At 52.3% G+C, this 25,664-nt stretch overlaps 2 long non-coding RNA genes and 1 other non-coding gene across 5 annotated transcripts; 1 reads left to right on the forward strand and 2 right to left on the reverse strand.

The window, feature by feature from the left end:
• Positions 1-237: 237 nt before the first annotated feature.
• LOC144370854 (uncharacterized) lies at positions 238-22,019 on the reverse strand. 2 transcript variants are annotated; one of them, XR_013430877.1, is made up of 4 exons: positions 21,750-22,019; positions 17,272-17,951; positions 6,842-6,924; positions 238-2,489 (listed from the first exon to the last, which is right to left on the reverse strand). It is a non-coding gene; the product is annotated as an uncharacterized LOC144370854 (long non-coding RNA). The 2 variants fall into 2 exon arrangements; XR_013430876.1 differs by having other exon boundaries at positions 3,522-6,924.
• On the forward strand, positions 2,401-6,104 carry LOC120887991 (uncharacterized). Of its 2 annotated transcripts, XR_013430875.1 has the most exons (4): positions 2,401-2,706; positions 2,985-3,099; positions 3,329-3,523; positions 4,845-6,104. It is a non-coding gene; the product is annotated as an uncharacterized LOC120887991 (long non-coding RNA). The 2 variants fall into 2 exon arrangements; XR_005731431.2 differs by having other exon boundaries at positions 2,452-2,706; positions 2,985-3,523.
• Trnav-cac (transfer RNA valine (anticodon CAC)) lies at positions 6,437-6,509 on the reverse strand. The gene has a single exon. It is a non-coding gene; the product is annotated as a tRNA-Val (tRNA).
• Positions 22,020-25,664: the final 3,645 nt, after the last annotated feature.

Genomic DNA, 25,664 nt, shown 5'->3' on the forward strand with positions numbered 1-25,664 from the left:
GGGGAAGTTGGCAGGGCCAGCGAAGAGACTCCATTTGACAGATGAGGACACTGAGGCCGCCTCTGCACAGCACCTACGCAGTCCCCCCAGATCGCCTGCCCTGGGCCTTCCCTGGTCACGGTGGTAATGTTACATTTGTGGGCGTGATTATTTGATTAATGCTGATCTATTTGTATTTGTTCTAGCAGGAGCAGGCTCAGGGCTGTTTTTGTAGCTAACAGAGTATCTGGCACATAGTGGGTCCTCAACAAGCGTTTATTGAATGAATGCGTGAGTGGAAGAAGGAAGGAAGAGGGAGGAGAGAGGAAGGAAGGGAGAAGTCAAGAGGCTGTTTTCAACTCTCTGAGGGACCTTGGCCAAAGCCTTTTTTCCTCCCTGGATTCAATTTCCTCCTCTGTCAAATGAGGAAGCTGTCAAATAAACCGTGATTCCCAGCAGGCTTTGCACCAGGGTCACGCCTGGTGTGAAAAAAGTAATGTGATTGTCCTGCCGGCACCCCCGATGGTCTGATCCCGAGGTAAGGAGGGTAAGAGCCGGCTGTTTGCACTTTTGCCAGCTTCCAGGTGATTCTAACACAGCCTGCTGGTCCCCAGAACTCGGAACTCCTGTGCAAGACGATCTCTCTGGATCCGTCCTGTCCGACAGCCTGGGGTTTCCAGATGGTGCCCGAGGCAAGCTTGAGCTTCGCGCCAGCCCAGGCCCGCCTGCCAGGCCAGCCCCCCTGCTCTGGGGCAGGGGTACCAGCCAGACTCGCCCTGGCAGTTTCCACCGCCTCATTGTGCTCCAGCGAGCAGCAGGTAATCTGTGTCAGGTTTCCTTCTCATCCCTTTCTCTTTCCCTCCATCTCTGGGCTTTCTGGGGCGCAAACTCCTGAGACTCCCCATGAATCGCAGTGTTCCCACGCTGTGCAGATGGCGCGGGGTGGGGGGGCGTGCCCGTGCCAGTCGGGCCCTGTGCCCGCTCCTCGGGGAGCACCGTGGGGCTCCGCATCTCCTCAGAGAAGGGGGCTGGTGGAGAAGGGAGGAGACAGACGCTCAGGCGTCCCGGCCAGCACAGAGGGCGGTGTCGGGCAAACCCAGAGTCTTCCACTGTGACAAGTGGCCTTGGAGGAGAGATGTCCAGTCATGAAAGGGCAGCTGTCCTTGAGAAGCATGGTGCCTTCTGTCCACTGCTAACGGGCGTCGGTCAAGCCAAGAGGCTCAGGGTGGGCCTCACCCACACCTGGAGACTCAGCGTGTCTCTGGGGGATTGTACCCCTTGACCTGCCTGCATCCTAGGACACATGGCGGGAGGCCACCCAAGCAGCCCGAGTGTGAGGGAGGGGTGCGCCTGACATGCACGCCCCCAGCAGCCTCAGCCCAGCGCTGGCAACAGAGGGCGGGTTACGTGGCCACTCGTGAGCTTTATTTATTTATTTATTGAGGGCACCAGGGATTGAACTCAGGGCTACTCCACCACAGAGCCACATCCCAGCCCTATTTTGTATTTGATGGAGAGACAGGGTCTCCCTGAGTTGCTGAGCACCTTGCTTTGGCTGAGGCTGGCTTTGAACTCTCGATCTTCCTGCCTCAGCCTCCAGAGCCACTGGGATGACAGGCCTGCGCCACCGTGCCCGGCTGGGCACGGTGTTGTTATCCCAGTGAGGTGTGTACTCTCCAGGGACAGGCCCGGAGGGTGTGGGTCTGTGTTCCCCGAATGCATTAGGCAACACTGAAGCAGTGACTCAGGACAGAGTCCCCTCCATGCTGCATGGCTGGGCGTCCTCTCTGTGAGTCCCTGGTCTCCCTCGCAGCATCCGCAAAGCAGGCACCCGTGTACTCAAGGAAAATTAATTTTGGATCACATTCCTATAAAACCCGAGAGTGGGAAGCAATCCTTCTCAGAATTCAGAAGAAAAAACACATCACATAGTTAATATTAAATAAAGCGATTGGGCAACTCTTGACTGACTTTTCTTTTTTATGGTGTGTGCTGATGTGTCCTTGATCGGGACGGGACCTGTTTTGTTTATGATTAATGGATGACTCACCTTGGGCTGCTTTCTGTTTATTCCATACTTATTATGAATTTGGAGCCGTCCTGTTGGACTTGGCCCATTGGGGAATGCTCAGGAATTTGGGACAAAAATGTTGACGGTTCAGAAGCCTCCCAGGGGTAATGGATACCAGGTGGACACCTTGTGAGCCTCCAAGTTTCCAAAACAGGTTCTCTAAATCTGTAATCACCAGAAAACCCATTAATTTACTGAGCATCTACTAGGAGCCAGGTACAGTTCTGCCTTCACAGAATGCTCGAAAGAGGGGAACACAATCACCCCAACACTCATACACACACAGGTCACGTTTCAGCTGGATCCCTTGATCTATCTGACACTCTCCACTTTCCAAGTGAGCACGGTGTGTTTCTTCTCTCTGGTCTCGGTTTCCCCGCCTGTGCAGAGGGGCTTTCTGTAAGGTCTTCCTCGCTTTTTTCTGTTCAGATTTCCAGAGCTGAAAAAAATAAACCCAAGACGATGGTCTGGTGAGTCAGCAGAGCTGCTTCTCCTGACCCCTGTGGCCGTACCTCTATCCAGGAGCCAGAGTTTCCATCAGGATCACAAGGGAACTGGAGTAAATGGACACACCAGCTGAGGCTGGTCTCCAGAGGCTTGGAATTGGGTGCCACATCAAAGGTCATGAATGACAACGGCATGTGTCCTCTTTCCAGGTGCGTCCACAGGCCAGCCACCCCCTGGAGGCACCCACCTGTCTGGTCACACACTTTGTGACTTGCCTGGACCTGAGTGTGGGATTCGGGATTAGCCATCTCTTGGGGGTCCTCCCTATTCTGCCCTTCTGTGCTTCTTGAAGGGGTAGGCAGGAGGGCTGGACCTGGCGGGGTCCTCCCCATGAGAACCTAGCTCTGGGTTCCTGGGAGAGGGTCTCCTAACTGTTTGGGCATCTCTCCAGCCGTCGGGTCCTGTCTGTGCCCTCTGACCCACCCAGGCCCAGAGGTGCTCAGTGGTGCCCACCACCTCGCTCACGACCGGCCAGCCTGCTCTGAAGGAATGCGGAGCCAGGGGACATGGGAAAAACCCGAGTTCAGAAGAAGCAGTGGACAGTCAGTCATACCTGCCCTAGGGCAGAAGTTGGTACAGGGATCACCGGGGCCTGATGCAGATGTTCGGGGGGGGGGGGGCAGAAGAAGCCCCCAGAAGCAGCGTGGTAGCCTCATGCTTGTTTCCTGGCTGCGCACCCCGGGGTTGCTTGCTCTCGTACCATTGCTGCTCCTGTCCCCTCAGCTGTGATGGGAGGGGCTTCACCCTGACCGGCTCATTCATTCCTCTCAGACTGCCAGGGCCCAGATGGCCAGAAGGGGCCTTGACAGTTCCCTGTCCTTGAGGACCTGCCCCGCCTCACCACTTGGTGGATAACTCCAGATTATTCACTAAGCAGCTCCATGTGCCAGGAACCTGCCACCGACTTGGACCAGGATGTTTCTGCCCCAGAAGATAGGAATTGTGGATAGGAGCTCACACTCACCTGTAAGTCCACAGGTACAATCTATGGGACACCAGAGAGAAGCGTCCTCTACGCTGCTACTGAGGATGCAGTGAAGAGGAAATCTCCATCTCCTTGGCAGACCAAGGCTGGGGGGCGGGTGGGAGTCTGGTGGGAGAAGCAGCCCCAGCAGGGATGTGGGGACAGCCCTGTGCCCAGTGCTTGCTGTGAGGCTGCTACAACATGATTTGGGACCCTGGAGTCTCGGATAATAACCCGCTGAACTGATGATATCACGCATTCTGGTTCCACAGAGTCTTTGCAGACATTCCGACCTGGTGCAAGGCTGTAGGGTTGGCAGCTGCCTGGGTCCCCCAGTGGGAAGGGACTCCCTGGGACCTCACCACCTCTCGCTCCTGGAGTCAGGCTGGCACCTGTCTGTTCCAAAGCTGTGCTGATTTCCCAGGGTATTCTCTTGCCACTCTGGAGGCTGCAGATCTGGCATCCATGAGTGGCAGGGCCATGCTCCCTGAGCAGGCTCTCGGGAAGGGTCCTTCCTTGCTCCTCCAGGCCCTGGTGGGTGCTGGCAGGCCTTGGGGTCCTTGGCTTGCAGCTCAATCCTTTGGCCTCAGCGGCTGTTCGCACACGGCCTTCTTCCATCTCCTACTCTGCCTGTCTCCCTCTGTGTGTCCTCTCTGGGTTTAGGGCCCACCTGAATCTGGTATGACTTTATCTTAACTACAGTGAATCCTTATTATTTGTGGATTCTGTATTTGCTATTTAACTACTCATGAAAATTTATTCGTAACCCCAAAATCAATACACGTGGTCATTTGCAGATCCACACGGAGACGTGAAAAATGTGAGCTGCCCAGCGTGCAAAGTCCCAGCTGAGGCCAAAGAAGGCAATGCCCGGCCTTCTTGGTTCAGCCTCATTAACAAGTGTCCCTTTGGAAGCTTACTTAGTAGCATGTTTTTTTTTTCTTTTCTTTTTTCTTTTTTCTTTTTTTTTTTTTGCACTTTTTTTTTGCTTCAAGTTGGTGATTTTGCTGTTTAAAATGGCCCCAGTACTGAAGTGAGGTGTTCATGAGGGCAAGATGGCTGATACGGGTTATGGTTTGGATGTGAGGTGTCCCCCAAAATCTCATGTGACAATGCTGGAATGTTCAGGGGTGAAACAGTTCGCTCCTGAGAGCGGTGACCTGATCTCAGTGGATTCATCCGTTTGATGGGTTAATAATCTGAATGAATTACTGGTGGAAACTCTAGGCAGGTAGGACGTGGCTAGAGGAAGTAAGTCCCTAGGGCCATGTTCTTGGGGATGACGTGTCTTGTCCCTGACTCCCCGCTCTCTCTCTGCCCCAGCTCCCGTGACCTGAATAGTTCTCCTCCACCTGCCCTTCCACCATGACCTTCTCCCTCCCCTTGGGGCCCAGGGCAGCGGAACCATCTGACCATCGTCTGAACCTCTGAAATGGAGCAGCGCCCCAAATGAACTTCCCCTCATCTACGTTGCTCATGTCAGGTATTTTGATCACAGGAATGGAAAGCTGGCTCACCGATATGAATGTTGGATAAGCGTCACTCAGGCACAGTTGTAGTACTCGTTGGCCATGAGTTCTTAGTGAAGGAACCAGCAATATGTGTTAAATAAGGTGTCTTCAAAGAGACATACACGTAAAACACCCCCCACACACACATTGCACAGTGCTGTCTGATGAAACATATCGAGACCACGGTTTACGGCATCCTCACCCTCTACTCCCCCTTAGGAGCATGGACTCAGAGTTCTCTAGTTCAGGGTTTGGGTTACTCGGCAGAGCCTAACGATGGTCAACAAAAGAAACTGACTGAAATCACCCCCACAAAGACCCTGTTTCAGGATAAAGTCATGCTTTGAATTTCCAGGTGGTCATTGATTTCGAAATGATCTACGGCTATTCAACCTAGCCTAGACCCCAAACCTACGCTTTCTCTCTCTGATACCAGTAGTTTTCCAAACGGGCCAGTCATCCAATCCTCCTTGAGGCCCTCATTAAGAATGTGGAATTTTAGGTCCTTGGGCCTAAGGGTAGGCCCAGGAATCTGCACTTTACAACAAATGCCTGAACAAGCTTGGGGACTTGTGGAGACCACTTCCATCTGGATTTCACCGTCCTCTTCCCAGAAGAGAAGGATCCATATACAATCGGCTCCTCTGGGGACTCTTGGCTTTCAGCCTCAGCCCTTGCCATCAGGGTGAAGAGAAAGATTCAAATGGCCCTTTGGATCCAAACCCAGTCACAAATGGGCATAGACTTGAATTTAGTCACAAGACTTTGAAGCTGGCCCTCCCCTCTCTGGGTCACTTATGGCCTTGTTTCTGCTGCAGTGAGTTCCTCCAGGGGAATCTTGGGTTTTGACTCTGGGAAATGCAGCCATAAGTATTGCAATTCTGCCTCGGGGACCCAGAGCCCCAGTTTCAACGGGGCCAGCCCCTCACCCTCTCTGAACTGGCATTTATTTCTGTCATAAAGGCACATTGATACTCACTACCTTAGAGGGTTGGACGAGGATTAAATTTTAAAATGTGGTAAAATCACTCTGGCACCATATTGAACTTGCAATAAATGTTAAGTAGTAGTATATTAAGTATTTGGAACTTCAAATTTCCATGTTTTTCTCCACAGTACTTTGATTTTTGATCTCTTATACCTGTTTTTAAAGAACCCTACAAAATAAGCAAGATGGTCCCTGCTTATCTGGATACCACCTATCCCCCAAATTCCAACTCTCTGGATTAACTTCCTGGAATTAGAAAAGAATTTGTTAAAAACATGGTAGAGAAGATGGCTACTAGTTCACGAACATTCTTCCCTGCTAAGAAATTCTTGGCTCTGGCTTTATTTTTTTTTAAATTTTTTTTCCTTTACGGAAATTAGAAAGATTACTTTCTCTCTTTCTCTCTTTCTCCTTTCTGGTGGCGCTGGGGATTGAACCCAGGGCCTTGTGCAGGTGAGGCAAACACTCTACCAACTGAGCCACATCCCCAGCTCGACTCCACTTCACACCCAATTTTAACAGGAATCAGTTTCATATTAAAAGTGGTTCGTTAGAGGTGAATTGATGTTAGGTGAAGTTCCTCAATGACAGCAGCAAGAATGGACAACTGACCGTGAGAGAGAACAGATGCAGCTTCAGAAAGAAGACACAGTGGCTCAGGAATTGGCCATGGCCCCATGGGGTAAGGGTGTCTGGCTTCACACTGGTTGGTGACCATGAGGACTTCGCTATAGTTATTTTACTGATGATAAGTTTGGAGTAATTTTGAGGAGAGGAGAAGCCTTCAGGCAGATTTATCTGGGCTCGAGTCCCATCCTTACCAGCCCTGGGATCGTGGGCAGTCCATTGACCTCACTGCAGCTTCCGTTTCCCCATTTCTGCATAATTCATCCCTGAGGCAGACCTGGAGGACGGGAGACAACGATGTTTGTGAAGCATTTATCACAGTGGCTGGCACTAGTATTTTGCAGTGGCATGTTCACAAAATATGATCAAGTATGTTACATGCACATGCAAATAACAGTAAAAATGTTGCATTTTATAATTTCTGAAGCATTTTCATACTTGATCTCTCAATTGCTCCTCACAATGACCTTTCGTCCATCCATCCATCCACATTTCCAACTATAAATCCATCCATCCATCTATCCACCCATATATCCATCTATGCATCCATCTATCCACCCATATATCCATCTATCCATCCATCCATCCATCCATCCACATTTCCAACTATAAATCCATCCATCCATATATCTACCTATATATCCATCTATCCATCCATCCATCCATCCATCCATCCATCCATCCATCCATCCATCCATCCATATATACCCATATATCATCTATCCATCTGTCCATCCATCCATCCATCTATCCATCCATCCACATTTCCATCTATAAATCCATCCATCCATATATCCACCCATATATCCATCCATCCATCCATCCATCCATCCATCCATCCATCCATCCACATTTCCATCTATAAATCCATCCATCCATCTATCCACCCATATAGCCATCTATCCATCCATCCATCCATCCATCCACATATCCACCCATATATCCATCTATCCATCCATCCATCCTTCCACCCACCCTGTGATTGGCACTGGCTAGTTACATGGTAGTGGGCAAAACATAACAAAAATTCTTCCCCCTTAAGAGCTTAGAGTCTGGTGGGAATACTGGATCACAGACAGGTAAGGAGACAATCAAGTAGCTGTGTAAAAACTTCAGATTTTGTAAATAAACACGATGCTGAGAGAGAGAGAGATTCACGGGGAAGTCCTTGTTAGACAGTGGCCAGAGATTGCTTTGGTGGGAGGACCACATCTAAGCTGAAATCAGGGAGGGCAGCCATGGGCAGACTCGGGCAAGGGGGAGATACCTGGGATCCGCTGCAGAGGAGCTTGGTTGTACACATGGCTTCCGTTCATTCACCAGCCCCCTGTGTGGAGTCGCTGGAGGCCAGCCACACCATGAGCTTCTGCTTTCTCTTGGTGTCTGAGGAGCTCGAGGGGTTAAATGTGAGCTTAGATACGAGCTTAAAGTGAGCCCAAGGTCACAGGAAGGAAGTGGCCCACTCAGTATTGGAGCCCTGGCCACAATAGATGAGCCACTGCCAAGAGGTTAGGAGTGTCCTCTGACGTCTCCAAAATGACTTACATAAAACTATAAAAGATTTCCATGACTTTGGCTAGAAAAGGGTGAATTTTGGCACCTAACAAGGGTAAACGATTTCACTGTCTAGAATGTTACCTGAGGGGAATAAATACCTCCCTGTGTCTAGCCATGTCCAATATGGATGATGCATTGCTTCACAACTAGTCCCTTGTGGTGTGGGAGAAACGGAGGCCAAGAGGGACAGACAGAGTTTTCTCAATCCTGCGGAGGACTCAGGGTGGGGCCTGCCATGGTCTGGATGTGGTTGGTCTCCCAAAGATTCATGTGCTGAAGCTGGGTCCCCAGTGTGGCAATGTGGACAGGGGGTGCCCTTAAGAGGCAGGACCTACTGCAAGGTCACTGGGTCACTGGGGGTGCTGCCTTTGGAAGGGATTGGCATGATTCTTGGGGAAGCCCAGTGAGTTCCCTCAAGTGACGGTTGTGACAAATGAGCCAGTCTGGCTCCTATGTGCGGACTTCCTCTCTCCCCACTGATCTCTCCCTCTCCTGTGCTTCCACCATGAAGCCTCCAACCATGAGGCCCTCACCAGAGGCTGAACTAATAGGGCTGCCCAATCTGAGACTTTCAGTCTCCAAAATTGTGAGCTAAAGAAACCTCTTCATTTTATAACCTACCCAGCCTCAGACGTTTTGTTGTATTAACGGAAAACAGACCAATCCATGGTCTGATCTTGACCTTGGCCTCTTCCAATCATCAAGCCACAGCTCATCTATCCTGTTCCTGGAAATCCCAGAAGGTCAGCCTAACTCATGGCCCCTCCAAGGCAGCTTCTATGGCAGGATCCTTTGTGGGTTTTCCAACCCTGATGAGCCAGGTCATTTTGGTGTTAGTGTTACAAAGTCCAGTAACCCTCATTCACGTCTTTTCTTCCAAGAACACTGCAATCTTGGATTATTGATAAGCCAGCTGCCCATTGACCTTTGGTGCTGCTGGTTACAATGTGGTTTCTGACTTTGCAACCAAAAATTTTCCAGAACAACTTGTGCTTTGGCCATTAATCTATAACCAGGCATTTCCCTGTTGATGTGGGGAGAACAACCACACGGACTCTCTGTGCAAAGGGCTAACGGTAAAGCAACATGACACGTACGTGTCTCTCTTGAGCGGCCTGTGGATGTCGGCTGCTCCAGGTGGTTCCTAGCATCTCCCGAGGTGCCCTGCTCTTTCCCTGGACAGGACCCAGGGACAAAGACGTGGGAAAGGAGCTGTGGCCATGACCCCATCTGTCTCAGTCAATGCAGACCTGGGAGCAGGGCGGCCAAACTAGCGCGCTTCTGACATGCCCGGCTGAGTTCCAAGGCCAGAGAGCAAAGATGTCCTGACTTGGGGCTTGTTACGCGTCCACAGTTGGCATGCTTTGGTCTGACCGTGGCCTTCGGTCAGAGCAGCTGCCTGAGGCCCATCTCTGCAGGCCTCAGGCCTTCCCTCCCTCCTCTCGGACCAGGGACTCACATTCTGGAGGGCTGGGGAGCGTGACTGGCGTGAACCCTCTGCAGGGCTCGAGTGGATGGGCACCGGGTCAGTAGCGAGTGCGGCCCTTGGATAACGGAGGTGTTCGGGATGACATTTGGGTCTGTGGTGCAAATGCACGGTGGCTTAGGAGTCTGTCCTGCGGGGGAGAGCGTCCTCACAGATCCTCAGAGCTTGTGAACACGGATGTGACCTTTCTCTCCTGGGACAGTGGGCAGGCCACTTAAAGTGGACAATTGTGGCGCTTGCTGCTTAGCGCTCCCGTGAGGATGAAACGCAGTAGCACACCCTTGTGCAGGTGGAGGAGATTGTAAGCAAATACGAATAAAGATTTTTATTTAAGGATCGATGCCCCCAGTATCCAGGTCCTAAGCCCTGCCTTGAAGGCCAGCGGGCGAGGCCAGGCGGGGACGGCTGGGAGCGCTCCTTGGATTTGCGCCTGTCTGGCTGCCTGGGGACTTTGCAATGCAGAACCACCTGGAGGTCACACTGGGGTACTGACCTGCAGAGTGAGGGCCCATGGTGGCCCTGGTCTACGTCCATGGTGACTCTATAGCAGGTTCTGCCCACACCCAACCTGTGTCCTCTCGGCCTTTCACCTGCAGTTGCTGGGGGTTCCTTGCAGGCGGGTGGAACAGGTGCCTCCTTCTCTTTCCCTCAGACATCAAAAGGAGGAAATGACAGCATCTAACCAGGTAGCATGTGTGCTGGTGTGTGCATGTGTGTGCACACGCGTGTGCCCGTGTGTGGGTGGCAAGCAGGACACAGGGGCCCACCTCAGTCCCTGGGGATGGCAGCTGGTGGGGAAGCGGCCCCACCTCCTGGTCCTCCTGGGAGTTGAACCAGGTGTCTTCTGCAGGCCTCCTCAGGGGTCCCCGGTGGCACTGGGCCCAGTCACGCGTGGCCTCCCAGCACCCCGACACGCTCCATGCTGTCCCCCCTCCCTCCGTGTCTTGGTTTCTCTCTGCCTCCCTCCTGGGATCACCATCTGTCTCCAACTAGGATCCCCTTTTGTAGAGTGACCCCAAAGCCTGCCGGAGTTTCTGGGACCCGGGCCCCCCTAGCTGAAGCCCCTGCACGGACCCTGCTGTGAGCCGCGCTGTCAGCGCCTCACTGTCCTGTCAGCTGCCCTCTGAGGAGACCTGGGGCCTCACCCCACACCAGCATGTCCTGAGGGGGCCCCTGGCCCAGCCCAGGCGCTGTCCCCATGGAGCGAGGCCAAGGTGTGGCTGGCCGGGTTCTCCAGGGTTGGCACCGGCTCCACACAGATGGGTGGAGGCCATGTCCTCTGTGCCCTCAGCGGGCAGCAGGGCAAGCCCTGAGGAAGCCAGCCTTGTGCCGTCTTCATGGCGGAGACCAACAGGGAGCCGAGGTGGAGCACTGAGGGGACCCAGGCGGGGAGGAGGGAAGGCGCGGGCCAAGGAGGGAAAGGGTTGACTCGAGAGGCTGTCTGTCGGTAGAGGCAGCAGGAGTTCCCGAGGGGTGGGCTGGGCTGGGGGAAAGCACGAGAAGAAGAGACGGATACTAGGTTTGGGCTTCCCAAGTGGGCTGGCCTGCGACGGTTGGTGGGACTGGAAATTAGAACAGCCACCGTGGAGAACGGTGTGGAGGCTCCCCCAAAGCAAGGGAAACAGAGCTACCAGGTGATCTGTCAATCCCATTCCTGGGTCTGTGTCCAAAGGAAAAGAAATCAGCGTGCAAAGAGGTATCTGCTCTCCCAGGCTAATGGCTCACAATCGCCAAGACATGGAATCAATCTAAGTGTCCACCAGGGGACGAGTGGATGAAGTGTGGTACATACACACAGTGGAATAGTACTCAGCATTAAAAAGGAAAAAAGGAGCCGGGCATGGGGGCACATACCTGTAGTCCCAGAAACTTGGGAGGCTAAGGCAGGAGGATCCCAAGTTAGAGACCAGCCATAGCATCTTAGCGAGGCCCTAAGCAACTCAGTGAGACCCCGTGTCAAAATAAAAAATACAAAAAGGGCTGGGATATGGCTCAGTGGTAAAGCCCCTGGGTTCAATCCCTAGTACCCAATCAATCAATGGATCAATGGAGAAAAGAAATACTATACAGCAAGACGGATGAGCCTGGAGGTTATCACGTTAAGTAAAATGATTCAGGTTATTGGAAAGACAGATATGACAAGATCTCACTTAGGTGTGGAATCCAAATTTGTCAAACTCAGAAACAGAGCAGAGGGGCACTTCCAGAGGCTGGGTGGAGGGGCGCTGGGAAATGTTGGTCAAAGGACACACAATTTCAGTTAGGCGAGAGGAATAAGTTTAGGAGATCCATGTAGGACGTGCTGACCACGGTTAATAACAAGGTGCTGTATGTTTTTAAACTGCCGAGAGCAGGTTTTGGGTGTTCTCACCGGGCACACACAAACAGGCACCAATTATGTGAAGAGATTCATGCTAAAGAGTTAGCCCTGTATGCCATCAATAGGTACAAGTTGTCCTTGTCAACGAAAGACGGATGATAAGCCAGGCGCGGTGGCACACGCCTATAATCCCAGTGTCTCGGGTGACTGAGGCAGGAGGATCCAGAGTTCCTAGCCAGCCTCAGCCACAGTGAGGCGCTCAGCCCCTCAGTGAGACCCTGTCTCCAAATAACATACAAAACAGGGCTGGGGTGAGGCTCAGTGGTCGAGTGCCCCAAGTTCCATCCCTAGGCATCCCCCCGCACACACACACACACACACAAAGGTGCATAAACTCTGGAAAATAGTTTGTGGGTTCCTACAAAACGAGACCGAGGTGGAATGGGGGGCGAAGGCAGATGGGGCTAGGCACGTGTCAGAGGCGGAGTGGCAGAGCCGTGGTTGACTCAGGGAGGCACGTGACACCCTGGGCCTCCCCGACTCCAGAGAGCAGCCCCCGGAGATGAGCCGGAGGATGGGGATCTCCGACAGCCCATGTCCCTGACAGGCTCCAGGACAAAAGAACACAGCCCCTGACTTTGGGTGGATGCAGCCTCCCTGTTGGCTGTGTCCCTGGGAAACCTGGGTCACTGGAAGGAGAAGTGACGAGTGGGAGGTGACGTTACTGCTCACCCAGGAGCCATCTGCTCACTAATGCAAACAGCCTCGTCTGTCAGGACGGGCGAGGAAAAATGACCGGGCCACCCTGCGGCGTAGCCCGGGGAGAGGGGTCCCTGGCCCCGTGAGGTAATCCCTCTGATGATGTATGGCCGGGAGGAGGGTGGGGTTAATGATCTCCGGCGGGACCCAGGAGTAAAACCCAGTAATTTCATAATACAGGGTGTGATGGATTAAGGCGTGTTAATATCAGGAGTATACATTAAGGGGAATGATCTCGCTGGCATACTAAATGGCAAAATAAAAGCACTTTTAGAAACTTCCATGATTAATTGGTCTGCCCTTTTAGTTCTGTACCATGATAAAGTAAAGCTCACTTCTCCTCGTCACCTCCCAGGCAATCCCTCTACGGCTCCCCAGCCCTCTGAGGACCCCCGGGAGGCCGGCCAGGGGCCAGAGCCCAGACCTGCCTGCAGCCTGGGATAGGCTTGTGCATCACTTTCCAGGGGTTCAGAAACCACCATTTCACAAAGTTCAAAAATATCGTGGGCGAAGCCCTTGGAAATCGGGAGGGGGGCAGACAGAGTTTGGGAATGTGTGCTGTGACCTTGCAGCCTCGTTTGGATCTCAGCTCCTCTACTTACTAGCTGCCTGGTCTTGGGCAAGGTATAGAACCTCTTTATGTCTAGGTTCCTCATCTAACAAATGGGGATGTAAGGACCCCACTTCATGGGGTTAGAGGAATATGGCAATCACTCACAGGTATTTACTAGGTGTGGTGCACTGTGCATGCACGTCCAGGGCTTAGAATACCCTCTGTCACGTAGCAAGTGTTCAGTGGATTATAATTTCTGATGTGATGACTGTGTCAATATCACTCAGCACCCCGAGAGGCCGCCGCCATTAAGCTTCCCATTTCACAGGTAGGAAAAGTTGAGGCACGGAGAGTTAAGTAAACGGTGGAAGCTCCTATTAAAAGGAAAGTTTGGAATTCAAGGTAGACAGGCTGAGCTCCGAGCCTTGATCCAATGGGCTCCCCACTCCAGCCCCTGGCTCTGTCTCCTTGGGAGAAAATGGCTGCTTAGGTCCTTTTCAGAGGTGATAACTCTGGAACCAGAGAAGAGCGAGCCTCTGAGTCTGCGCTCAGACACCCCCCCACACACACTGGACTCTGTTTTTGTTCTTGGGAAACCTCGAGGAAGCGGGCTCCCCACCGTCACAGATCCCCAGTGTGGAGGAGCCCACTTGTGAGTGACGTTGTGACCGGGAGTCCCAGGACAAAGCGCAGCAGGCGAGCCACCTGCCCGAGTCCCTCCACCTCCCAGGGACGTGATGAGACCTGAAACAACCAGGGATGGCTGCCAGGGAGGATGAAGGATCCCGCCTTCCAGCCACCCTCCCCCTGCCGCAGGAGGACAGAGCAGGTCCGTCCGTCCGTCCGTCCGTCCTGAGCAGAGAAGGCTGCAGGGAGGCGCAGGCTTGTGACCGGCTCTACCTTCCCAGGCCCTCGCCTCCCTGACCAGCACCATGGGACCTTCGTGCAGGGGGCTCCACCTGCTGGGATGCCATGCCTCCTTCTTCAATCATCCTGTGCCACACTCCTTCTGCAAGGGCCACCTGGTACGCAGCAATGACACAGCAGGGCTGATCCTGGTCCCTGTGGAGTTATACTCGAGTGGGAGTCAACAGGCTGACTCCTACATTCTGGGACATTCAGGGTGTCGGGGGGACTCACAGTCCCACCAAGGCTGGGCCAATGAACGAGGCAGGTCAGATGGGATGCCAAAGCGTGCAGTGTGGACACCTGGGCCCTGGAGAACACGTTCCTGTTTATATCAGGTGTCCACTGCTCACACCCAGCCATGGCCACCGTATTGGAATGGGGGGGCTGCTGGGCCTACCTTCTACTTTTCCCAGAGAATGTGAGAATATGGAATTTTTTTTCTTTGAAATTTTTCCTGATTTTTAAAATACTAGCAACTAACTGGAAAAAAAAAAAAGGTTTAACAACATCCAGGTCACAGGGAACCCACTGGCCAGGCAATCTGGACCACAGCGCCCCCCCAGGAGCACTCTCTGGTGCAGTGGATTCGCTCCCACCATTGCTAGTGGGTTGACGGGACCTTTGCTTGTGTCACGCGCTCACAAGTATTTACTGATCGCCTTCATCTGATTTAAACACTTTCCCCAAGAAGACGTCATTTGTTGCTCACAGTAGCCCAGGGAAGGCTGTCCCCTGGTGTTCCCTCAGTGATCCAGGACACAGGTCCAGGCAGAGAGCTACAGCACAGCTTGACTGTTCATTTCCCACTTTTACAAATCTCCCAGGAGTGCTAAACCAAGGAAAGGAGACGAGAAGAGCAACCTGGTGTCTTTCGTGGTTAGCGTGCACCCACGAACGGATGAACGAGTGAACGAAGGAATAAACGAACGCATACAAGCTGCTGTGCAGTCTCTGCCTTGGCTGAGAAGCCAGGAGCCCTTGAAAGCAAATCCATCACCTCTAAATTCCAGGCCTGTGGAGCAGAGAAAGGAAAAATAAGGAGCCCGTCGTCTGAATGAGCTTCCCTGAAGAATATGGAAGACGGGCGGATTGTACAAGCGGACAAATATAGCATGGGGAGACTATGAACTTGTGGTCTCAAACTGCATTTAATTATTGTGACATTTTAGACTTTGTAGGAAATAACAGCACCAAAGTGTGACTTTCAAATTAGCATTTGGAAGTGTCTGTGAGGTAGGTGAGGGTTTTAAGAAACTGTGGGGGTTTTGAGCCTAAAATTATATGACGTTTATTCGCAACCACAAAAATTAGGTTGATCGGTTATTGTTGACATTTGTCAGTTGGGGAGAAGAATGGCAATTAGGTTCATCCCCACTACATGCAGATTCGAGATATATATATATATATTTTAAAGGACAGGCACATCTTGAGCGCTCTCTCCTCTGTGCCTTGACCTATGGCTGTTGATGAGGCCGAACCCGAAATGCAAAATCTGAAGGAAGAGCCATTTCGCCTTGTTATAGGACAACGTCCGTGACGCTTCCTCAGCCCCTTAATTCATTTCTTATAGTTTTTCTTGTCACATCCAGTTGCTTTATAGCTTACTAACTTGCAAGTTATAGTTGTAATTTATGGTCAGAATTGAGTGGTAGCAAATCAAGGAATATTTCCATTGATTACCCTAAATTGTCTAATCTCCTGTATGTTTTTAGAACTTGATTGGGTGGTATTTACTGATTGCCTTCATCTAATTTAAAAATCAATCAATAGCAACAATGAGGGCTGGGGGATAAATTGAGTCTAATGCAGCAAATATCCATCAGCGGTCTCTGCACCATTGCATCTGTGGGCGGTTTTAATACATAAACCCCGCAAACGGCTTGGAGCTGGGCGCCCGGGAGAGAGGCTCTGGAAATTCCCGCTGGCATCTCGGGGCCTCTCGTATTGTCTATTTAGGGTGATTGCCCTCTGCTAAAGCAAACATATTTCACTACAATAAAGCTGTAGCCAAGGAGATAAAAACGGGATCTGATTGCATTTCAAGGCTGGCTAGTCCATCTTCTCCCCCCACACCCTGTGAGGATATTAATGGGAATTAACATAACTCCAGGCTTTCCTTGTTAACTGTCTGCACTATCCCAGAGAGAAACAGTCACACACTTGCGCGTTAATTCATGCCTTTGACACCCAAAGTGAATCTGTTTTTATATCCATCCAAGGCTTTCTGGGCGTTTGCTGAGCGCCACGCATGGACCAGGGGCGTTTGGATCCCTTATATCTCTAGGGTGACTCTGGGAGACTGTTGGTTCCATTGCACAGATGAGCCACTGAGGCACGGCTTGGTGAGTGCCCTGGTGGCCCAGGTGGCGTGGAAAGCTGAACCTGCAGGCTGCCCACCACAGCCCTGTTCTGAATGCAGGACACCCCCCCCCAGAGAAAACAAAGGGAACCAAGCCCATGTCCCCCGAGGAATGACATCCTGTGGGTCACCAAACCTGTGCTTAATTCATCATAAGACGAAGCAGGAGGAAATAGTGTTGCGATTGTCATGTGAATACCAGTTATGGGCCATGAGGAGGTAAAGAGAATAAATTTTCACTTAGGAACGGAAGAGTCGGAAATATCAGATCAGGTGCTTCTTTTTTTTTTTTTCACTTTCTAGAGATAATTGGACCCCACTTACAAAAAAATTATTTTTTCAGGCTGCCCAGCAAGCGCAGTATTTATTTGTGTGAATTGATTTGTATTGATAGGCTCCCCAGCTGAGCCCCACCCCCTTTTGGACCTGGGTCTAGCGATTGGATCTGGCTTCCCCCGCCACACCCCTCATCCTGGAGAAAGGCTCTGGCGGTCTGCACGCTCAACCTGTGGTTTATGTGGGTCAGCCCTCCGATGCGACAGTCAACCCTGAGGAGTGTCGGAGGCGGGAGTTTGGGAAGACTCTAACTTGCCCCTTCCTTGCGGGATAAGTTCCCCACTAAATACAAGCAAAATCTGGAATGTGGTCAGGTCCCGTCACTGGGCCGTGGACCCTTCTTACCTTGGTCCCTGAGGGGCTCAAGCCGTCTTGGTGACTGTGTGAGTGACTGAGGTTTTCTCTGCCACAGGACTCTGTTCTGTAGACTCGGGGACAGCGGGCCATGCTTTCCTGGAACCCTCTGTGACAGGGGCAGAGTCCTTGAAGTTCGCTCTTTTCCTTTATGCCCAAGAGGTCCCCTTGGCTGAGACCACTGGCCATTGCAATACCTCTTCTCCTCCTCCTTCTTCCACGGTAAGGAAGACTTTATATCTGAGCAGGGCCCAGGGTGGTGCCCACCACCGCCAGCCTCCCCGGAAGCCAAGTGTGGCCAGCTGAATCTCGTTTCTGAAATGGTCTTTGTGAACGTTCTTTCGGGAAGAGTTGGTAGGCCACCGAAGAGCACGTGTGCAAGTGTTAGCGGCAGCTTTCTTCATGATCATCGAACAACTGGACACCGCCAAGAGGTTTCCATGATAGAATGACCTTGATCTCTGTGGCCTTCCTCCCCCAAACTCAGTCTAATGGTGGGGAAGACATCAGACAGGTTCCCACGGAGGGGCATTCTGTGAAACACCTGACTCAGTACGCCTCCAAACTGGGGAGGCTATCCAAAATATATTAGGACAGTCTGAGAAACTGTCACAGTCAAGAAGAGCCAAAGGAGAGGGGGACGAAGAAATGGGACGTGGTAGGGTGAGATCCTGGACGAGAGAAGAGAGAAACGTAGAGTTAAAACCTAAGCAAACCTCATAAGGGATGGACTTTAATTAAAAATTTATCAATACCGGTTCGTGAATTTTGAGCAATGAACCCCACTGATGTGAGATGTCAATAACAGGGGAACTGAATCGCAGGTACCGGGTCTCTCTGTACGAGCATCACATTTATTTTGTACAACTGTACCGTCTGAAAAAATATTAAAAAGGAAAAAGATTGGGCATGCATCCTTCATCCCTGTCTCCTGTGCCGTTTCCTCCACGTTTCTTCCTGGATCATGGCTCTGCCGGCCACCATCTTGGAACATGGGGACAAGTGGCCTGCATGACCCTAAAGATTGGGGAGCAGTGAGCTGGAAGGAAACTGGGTCCCTGAGGACTCGGTGCAGCTGAGCAGCCGCACCAGGCCCCGTTGGCCGACTTTCCGGCTTTTATGTAGAAGCGAGATAAAGCCTGATCTTGTGGAGCTCTTGTTATTTTAGGTCTGTGTTTCTCACAGTCAAATCCCGGCTTCACCGACACTGCCCTTCGCTTGTTTTTCTTCAGGACACAGGGCCCCAGGGTGGACATCCAGGCTACTCTGGGGACAGGGGGGTGCAGGGCGCCTCCCCCTACCTCTTCCTGCCCGAGCAGCCCTTCCTTCTGTGTGACATGCAGTGGGGACACCGTGGCCCTGTGGTATTGGCCTCAAGGTTCTCCAGTTCTGGGGGACTCCATGGACCACAGGGGCTTCTCCCTTTCACAGATGCACAAAATCCGAGCTGCGGTCACTCACTCGGCCGGGGTAGCCAACACCTGAAGAGAGGAAGAGACCTGGCATCTTGGAGCTGGGGAGGAGCCTTTGCCTCTGATATCGTCCCCTGTCCACGTACCAGCCACTTCTGGACTGGTTTCTGAAAGTCCTAGGGGCTGCACACAAGTGAGCGTGGTTGAAAGGGGCCTTGATCAGAGAGGTGTGGCGAGGTGGGCAAAGCCCGGTGTCTCCAGCGTCCTGGTGAGGCAGGGCAGCGGCGCTGGTCGATGTCACCATTACTTTGCTTTTCTGTTCTTTTAATGCTGGGTTTGGAAGCTGGGCCTGGTGCGTGCTAGGGAAGCACTCTACCATTGAGCTACCCACTAGCCCCACTGAGAATTTATGTTTTTAAAGTTTTATCTGATGATAAAAATAATGAAAATGTGTAAGTGACGATGTGCACGATTCATCGCACTCATTATTCAATGTCAATGCTCCAAGTAGTTTTATTGAGCACCTACTATGCCACCAGCCCTGTGCTAGGCTCCCTCCCTATGTTATTTCATGGAATGCCCACCACCAACAGGCAAGGTAGGCATTGCCTCATGTGACACGGAGAAACTGAAGTTCAAAGAGGTGAAGTGACTCACCAGGAGTAACAGCTGGATGTCCTAACCACTGAACCGCACGGCCCTCCCTACTGTGGGAGCTGGGAGGCCCAGAGTCCCTGACTAAAGGTTTCCAGTGGACCCCTAGGATTCCTGCAGCTCTCGAGACCAGAGGCCCAAGGAGCTGGGAAGCTTGGAGCCTTCCTGAAGTAGCCACAGTCCCAGCCACCCCCACTCCTGGGAGGCCGCCCGCCACCCTCCCGTTTCCCCCACAGGCACAGGGTCACCTTCCTGCTCTTGCCCAGCATCACCATCAGGTGTGGACACTGTGGGGCTGAGGAGCTTGTCCATTACCTGGACAGCTGTCATGGAGAGGCGTGCCCATCACTTACACAGACTCACCCCCAAGACGTCGGGGTGGGCATCCTTTTTAAAAAATTGAAAGGAGGCCATTACCCTCATTAGGCCCACCTGAGAGAGCCCCTCTGGATGATGGAAGAGGTCTCTCTGTCTGGCCTCCTCCTTGGCGGGTCATTAGTTAAAAGGGGAGTGGGGGTGGGGCGGGGGTGCTGGGGCGGCAGGCCGGGGCTGGACCACGGGGCTCCCTTTGGAGAAAGGAGCCAGAGACAAATGATTCGAGTCTCAATTCCATATACACCGGAGATTGCTTATCGATCCACATCAGAATATGCGGGCTGGCCCCGGGGACCGGCCGAGTATTTTCCCAGGGAGTTAATAACGTGGCAGCTGAGCTGTCTTGTCCAATTCACTGAAGCCAGGTCTCTAATCAGGGCCGAGTTTCTTATTTTGAGGATTCTTGCCACTTGTGTGAGCCGCCTCCCTTCCACTCTGCTGGCTCCTGCTGGTGATTGAAATGACAGCCCACGGATGGGGAGGCTAATCAAATTGTTTATTATCGACCTAAATCAATATGTATAGATTGTCGAAACATCACTGTCACGCCGCCAAAAAGTCATACTAATAATTCCCTGCCTGCAGATGTCATCCAGCCGCCATTTCTCCAGCTTGAATTACATCTGAATTTAGGGGAGTAAAACAATTAGAACGGAGGCGGCCTCCAGGAGAGGGGGTGACGGGGCTCTGCCCGGGAAGCGTGTTTGCACAATCCAGCGGCTCTGCATTGGGTATTAATGATGAAATGTCACTCTGGTCTGTTTCAATAGAGTCCTCAGCTGGGGAGGGAGTTAGAAATCCACTTGGAGAAGCGAGTGGGAAGGATCTAGGGGAGGGTCCTCTGGGGGGGTGACAGGCTGTGCTCTGCAGGGGTGGGTGGGAGCATGGACGGTCAGGACATGGGGGGCTGGGCCATACCAGGAGACTGAGAGCAAAGGAGCCCAGGCCCAAGTTCTGGGCCTTCTAAGGAATTCTCTTGTGGAGACAGCATGGAGGTGACGTTGGCCATGTGCCACATTTTCCCTCCCTATTGAGTGACTGAGTATGGCTTCACTTCTTTCCAGAGGACAGTTGAGCAGGGGGAAGGGGCTGAAAACCACAGTATCTAGTACTAATCGGGCACCATGCATGTGTTGTCTACAGAACCGCCGCTGCTGGCCAATGTGAATCTTGTTAAGAACTGGCTAAAGGGACTTGTGTCCGTTTTTCATTACTGTAACAAATAATGACGTTAATAGGCTTATGTATGTAAAAAGGTTTATTCTGTTCCAGTCCATGACAGTGTGGCTTCGTGGCCTTGGGCTTGTGGTGAGACAGCACATCATGGTGGGAGCATGTGAGGGAACAAAACCGCTCACCTCATGGCCAGGGAGCGCAACAGAAGGGGAAGGCATGGGCCCCGCTATCCCTTTTATGGACACGCCCCCAAAGACCTAAAGACCTCCCATTAGGCCTCACCTCCAAAGGTTCTGCCCCTCCTCACAGCACCACCTGGAGACTAACCCATAACACGTGGGATTCAGGGGACATTCCAGATCTGAACTGTCACAGCCCTCTTCCAGATGGATGCGTTAGAGAAGGTACCCAATCTGGATGGGTACAAGCTCCTGGGTACAAGGCCCAGCCCATCAGGATTCTGGGTTGCAGCCTCCTCACTTGGGAACCGGCACCTGTGTGCACCACATGGTGGAGCAGGAGCCTGTCCACACCCATCTGCGGGCTCCCTAGGGAGCTTATTCAACCCTCATTGAAACCCCATGAAGCTGGTGGGGTCATTTCACTGCCATTTCCACGGGGAGAGACCGAGGCACCATGATGGTAGATGATTTGCCCAAGGTCATGGCCGACATGTGACAGCACCAGGTTTTGAACTCTGGCAATTTGCCGCCAAATCCTGGTGTCTAGCCAGGCTGTGCCCCATCAGGGCTGGCTGACGGGGATTTGCTAAGGGGGCAATGGTGAGGGCCGCCTGGGGTCCCCTCCTTCCTTCCTCAGTCAGCTCCCTGCCCAGGAGGTGCCAGCACTCACCCGATGTCCAGCTACAGCTTCAGGCCACCGAGTGAGCACCCAGCTTTCTCTCTCCCTCACCAGGCTGTGGCAAGAGGGCCAGCCCCTGGGGTGGCCTTTTCTGCAGGCACAACAGGGCCCCGCAGGCTCAGGTGGCTCCCCACTCCCTGGAGCTTGGGGTGCTCCCAGAGCTGCTGGGGACACCCACAGGGGAGGAGGACTGTCCCAGCCTCTCCGGGCTCCTTCGGGAGCATACCACTTGTTTCCTGCAGGGGCCCACAGGAAATAGGACACCCTGGGGCCTGTCCCTTTGTGCTCCCGTGTTGTACTAACCAGAGTACAAAGGCCAAGGGCCACCAGGGGGAAAGGCGGGGGAGGAGTCTACCTGGGGTTTCATTGGCGGCACATGCTCCGTGACACCTTCTGGTCTGCAGAGCTGTGAGGGAGTACCTTTCTGTGGTTTTAAGCCACCTGGTTAGGGGTATTTTGTTACAGCAGCCCTAAGATGTCACAGCACAGAGAAACCCCCAATGGAGCCTCGTCTGTGTCTGTCTGCCCCCACCCCTTCACTGAACCTGGACACCATGTCCGAATTCCCTCTTCGCCCCTCGGGGGGACCTCTGCTGGAACATGCTGCCTTTGCAAGGGGCCTGTGGGAGGAAGAACCCAGCCATGGGAGACAACCTTGCTGTGTCTTTTGGGGACACTGCTCTTCCTCTTCCTCGCCATGACTGCCACATTCAGAGGGGAGGTGGCAGCAGACAGGCCACATGCCCTGAAGCTCACTAGGACCTTGTGAGTAGGCCAGGCTGCTGCTGATGCCACTAGAGATGGAACCCAGGGCTTCTGACATGCCAAGCTGCGTCCACTGCCCCTCTCCACGTCTCAAGAAGCAGCCCCGAGGGGCCGGTTTCCCCTGCCCGGCTCAAGAAGATTCCAGAACACACCGTTCGTTCAGAGTCCTGTGTGTATGTTTTTAATAAAACCTAGAAAACTACCCCTCCGCAGCCTCTTTACCCAGTGTAGCCCAAAGAGGCAGGAGGGGAGTTTCAAACTCCAGAGTCTCCTGAGAACACTTTGCAATTCCACAGACTTTCAGGTTCAAGTGGATTCCAAACTTGGCAAGCACATTTCTCCTTGTCCCTAGAGAGAGAGAAAGAAGAAAAAAAAAAAGCCAACAGCAAAAATACATTACACTGGGCATTATATTTCTGTGACGGAAATAACTCATTTTCATGACACACTATAATAATAGCAAATTATGGTACACAATGAATCCATTCTCATTAAAGTCTGTATGGAGAAAAGCAAAGAATACAAAATGTATACAATTGTTTAAAGGAAAAATGCCATGTAATATAAAAGATACTCTAATCGCTATTTCTAATTACAAAGAAGAGAAAATCACTAAAAAATTTTTACAGCATCTAATTACCAAAAAAAAAAAAAAAAGAAGGAAAAAAAATTCAGAGCCACAAAATAACTCTCCAAAAAATTAATAATGATGAAGGAGAACTTAAAATGACTGTATTTTTTCCAAAATTGCTCTTCTGCCTATTGAATGTACAGGGAGCAGTTGGCAGAGCTGTATGTGACATTGGCTTTCAAAGGGTTCCTTGGCTTAGGTGTGGCGAGACCCTCTTTATGTCAGGTTTCCCGCTGGGCACACAGGTGGCCTCATTCCATCCTCAGGCAACCCCGTACGTTAGGCATGGCTGTCCTCCTGTATCCTAGAGGAAACGGAGGCTCAGAGAGATTCTGTGGCTTACTCAACATCAAGGGTAAGTTCACACTGTGGTCAACCCACAACGGTTCAATGTGTGCCTACTGTTCTGGGATCATCGTAAACCACCCCACTGCCATCCTTAATGAACCAGTCTATAGACCCAACCACGGTGGCTCAGTCAAGGGTGCTAGGAGTCAGGACTGGCACATGGGACCACGGCTTTCAAGGTCTAGAACTTTTGTGCTGTGGAGGTGGTCACCAAAGAAGGCCCTCCCAACTGCATGACAAGGCTGGGGACATAGCTCAGTTGGTTGAGTGCTTGCCTCACGTGCACAAGGCCCTGGGTTCAATCCCCAGCATCACACACACACACACACACACACACACACACACACACACACACACACAACCCAACTGCATGTCAAGGCAAAATACTGCCCAGTCTTTCTTAAGCAAGCTTATTTGACACCACCAGCTGAAATGTCCCAGGTGAGGACAGTAGGGTGGGCCTGGGCCATGCTTTACACAGAAGAATCCCCACGACTTGGAGGTTGGGGGCTGCAGAATTCCGAGCTCAGGCAATTGGGTGGGACCCGTAAGGGAGCTGTGGGAATGGCAGGGGGAGCTGGGGGGGAGCTGGCTTGGGAAGGGCGGGCCCTGGAGAGATGTGGATGTGTAGAGTTTGAGGGTTCAGCCCTTTATGCAGCTTCTCCATTTGGATGTCTTAAAAGGCAGCTTGAACTTGTGTCAAACAGGACTCCAGAGTCACCGTTCCACACGTCACCATGACCCTGCCCTTGCCCTTTGGCCCTGATGTCAGTAAATGGCCACATAATTCTGCCAGGTACCTAGGTCAAAAGACCAGCGTCTGCCAACAGTGACCTCCTGCCTTCACTCCTGTTAGTCCATTGGAATGGAATCAGCTCTTCCTTCCGGTGCATCCTGAAGGCAGCCCTCTCCCCTGCTGGACTCTCCCCTCCTGGACTCTCCCCTCCCGGTCCACGCTGTGGCTTCTGCGTCCTGGGTGGTCTTCTGGTGGCTTCCATCTCAACCCTCTGGGGTCTTTTGTGCCAATAGAAAGATATTTTAATCAGATGAGGTCGTGACCCTGTTCAAAGCTGCTCCCCAGCTTCCTGTACCAACTTGTGTCTCTCCAAAAGACAGGTGGAAGTCATAACCCCAGCACCTCCAAATATCACCTGATTTGCAACTCGGCCATCGTAGTTAACGCCGAGTGGAGATGAGGTCACAGTGGAGTAGCCGGGGCTCCTCCTCCACATGACTGTGTCCTTGGAAGACACAATCACGCACGGGAGGGCACCACGCGGGGGCAAGGCAGAGACTGGGGGATGCGGCTGCAAGCCAAGGCCGACGGCCACCATGGGAAAGGCAGGGGAGGAGTCCACCTGGGGTTTCATTGCTGGCACATCCTCTGTGACACCTTCTGGTCTGCAGAGCTGTGAGGGAGTACCTTTCGGTGGTTTTAAGCCACCTGGTTAGTGGCATTTTGTTATAGCAACCCCAAGAAACTAACATGCCCAGAATAAAACCTGAAGTCCTGCCCGGGTGGATAAGTCCTGCCCAAGCGCAGCCCCTGCCACGCCCTCCTCCCTCGGTCAAGCACAGGCCTCCTAGACCAGCTGTCCCTGCCTGGGCTCCTGGGCTCCTGCTGAGACAGCTCCCCCTCCCGGGCCCCTTGTCCCCACGGCTGGCACTCTCACCCCTCTACTCTGTGCTCTCGCCCAGCTACTCTGTCTAAACCAACTCACGGTCCTGACGAAGTTTCACTGGGCTTTCCCCCATTGCCATAGCGAGGATCATTGTCCCATTGTCCAGGATTTGAATGGATATTTTTAAAGTTCTGCAAAACATGAAACGTAAGCCCCTGAACACAGTGGCTTTGCCTGCCTGGACGTGGCATGGGCAAGGATAACCCTGCAAATGCTGGGACTATGTGCATCATCCCGTTACCCCTCACCACCACAGGGATGATTGTATTCAATCCCCACACAACGCTACTCATGCTCCCATTTCAAAGATGGGAAAACTGAAGCACAGAGAAGTCAAGGGACTTGTTCAAGATCACACAGCTAGTAATAGATGGTAGAGATGGAGTAAAAGCCAGCTAAGCTAGGATGCCCTGCCCTTCCCTACACCTGCGGCTTACTCTAGGACCATGAAGGACGTGGCTTATGGTGTCATGGCAGCAC

This window comes from Ictidomys tridecemlineatus, chromosome 15 (assembly GCF_052094955.1).
Source record: "Ictidomys tridecemlineatus isolate mIctTri1 chromosome 15, mIctTri1.hap1, whole genome shotgun sequence".
NCBI lineage: Eukaryota > Metazoa > Chordata > Mammalia > Rodentia > Sciuridae > Ictidomys > Ictidomys tridecemlineatus.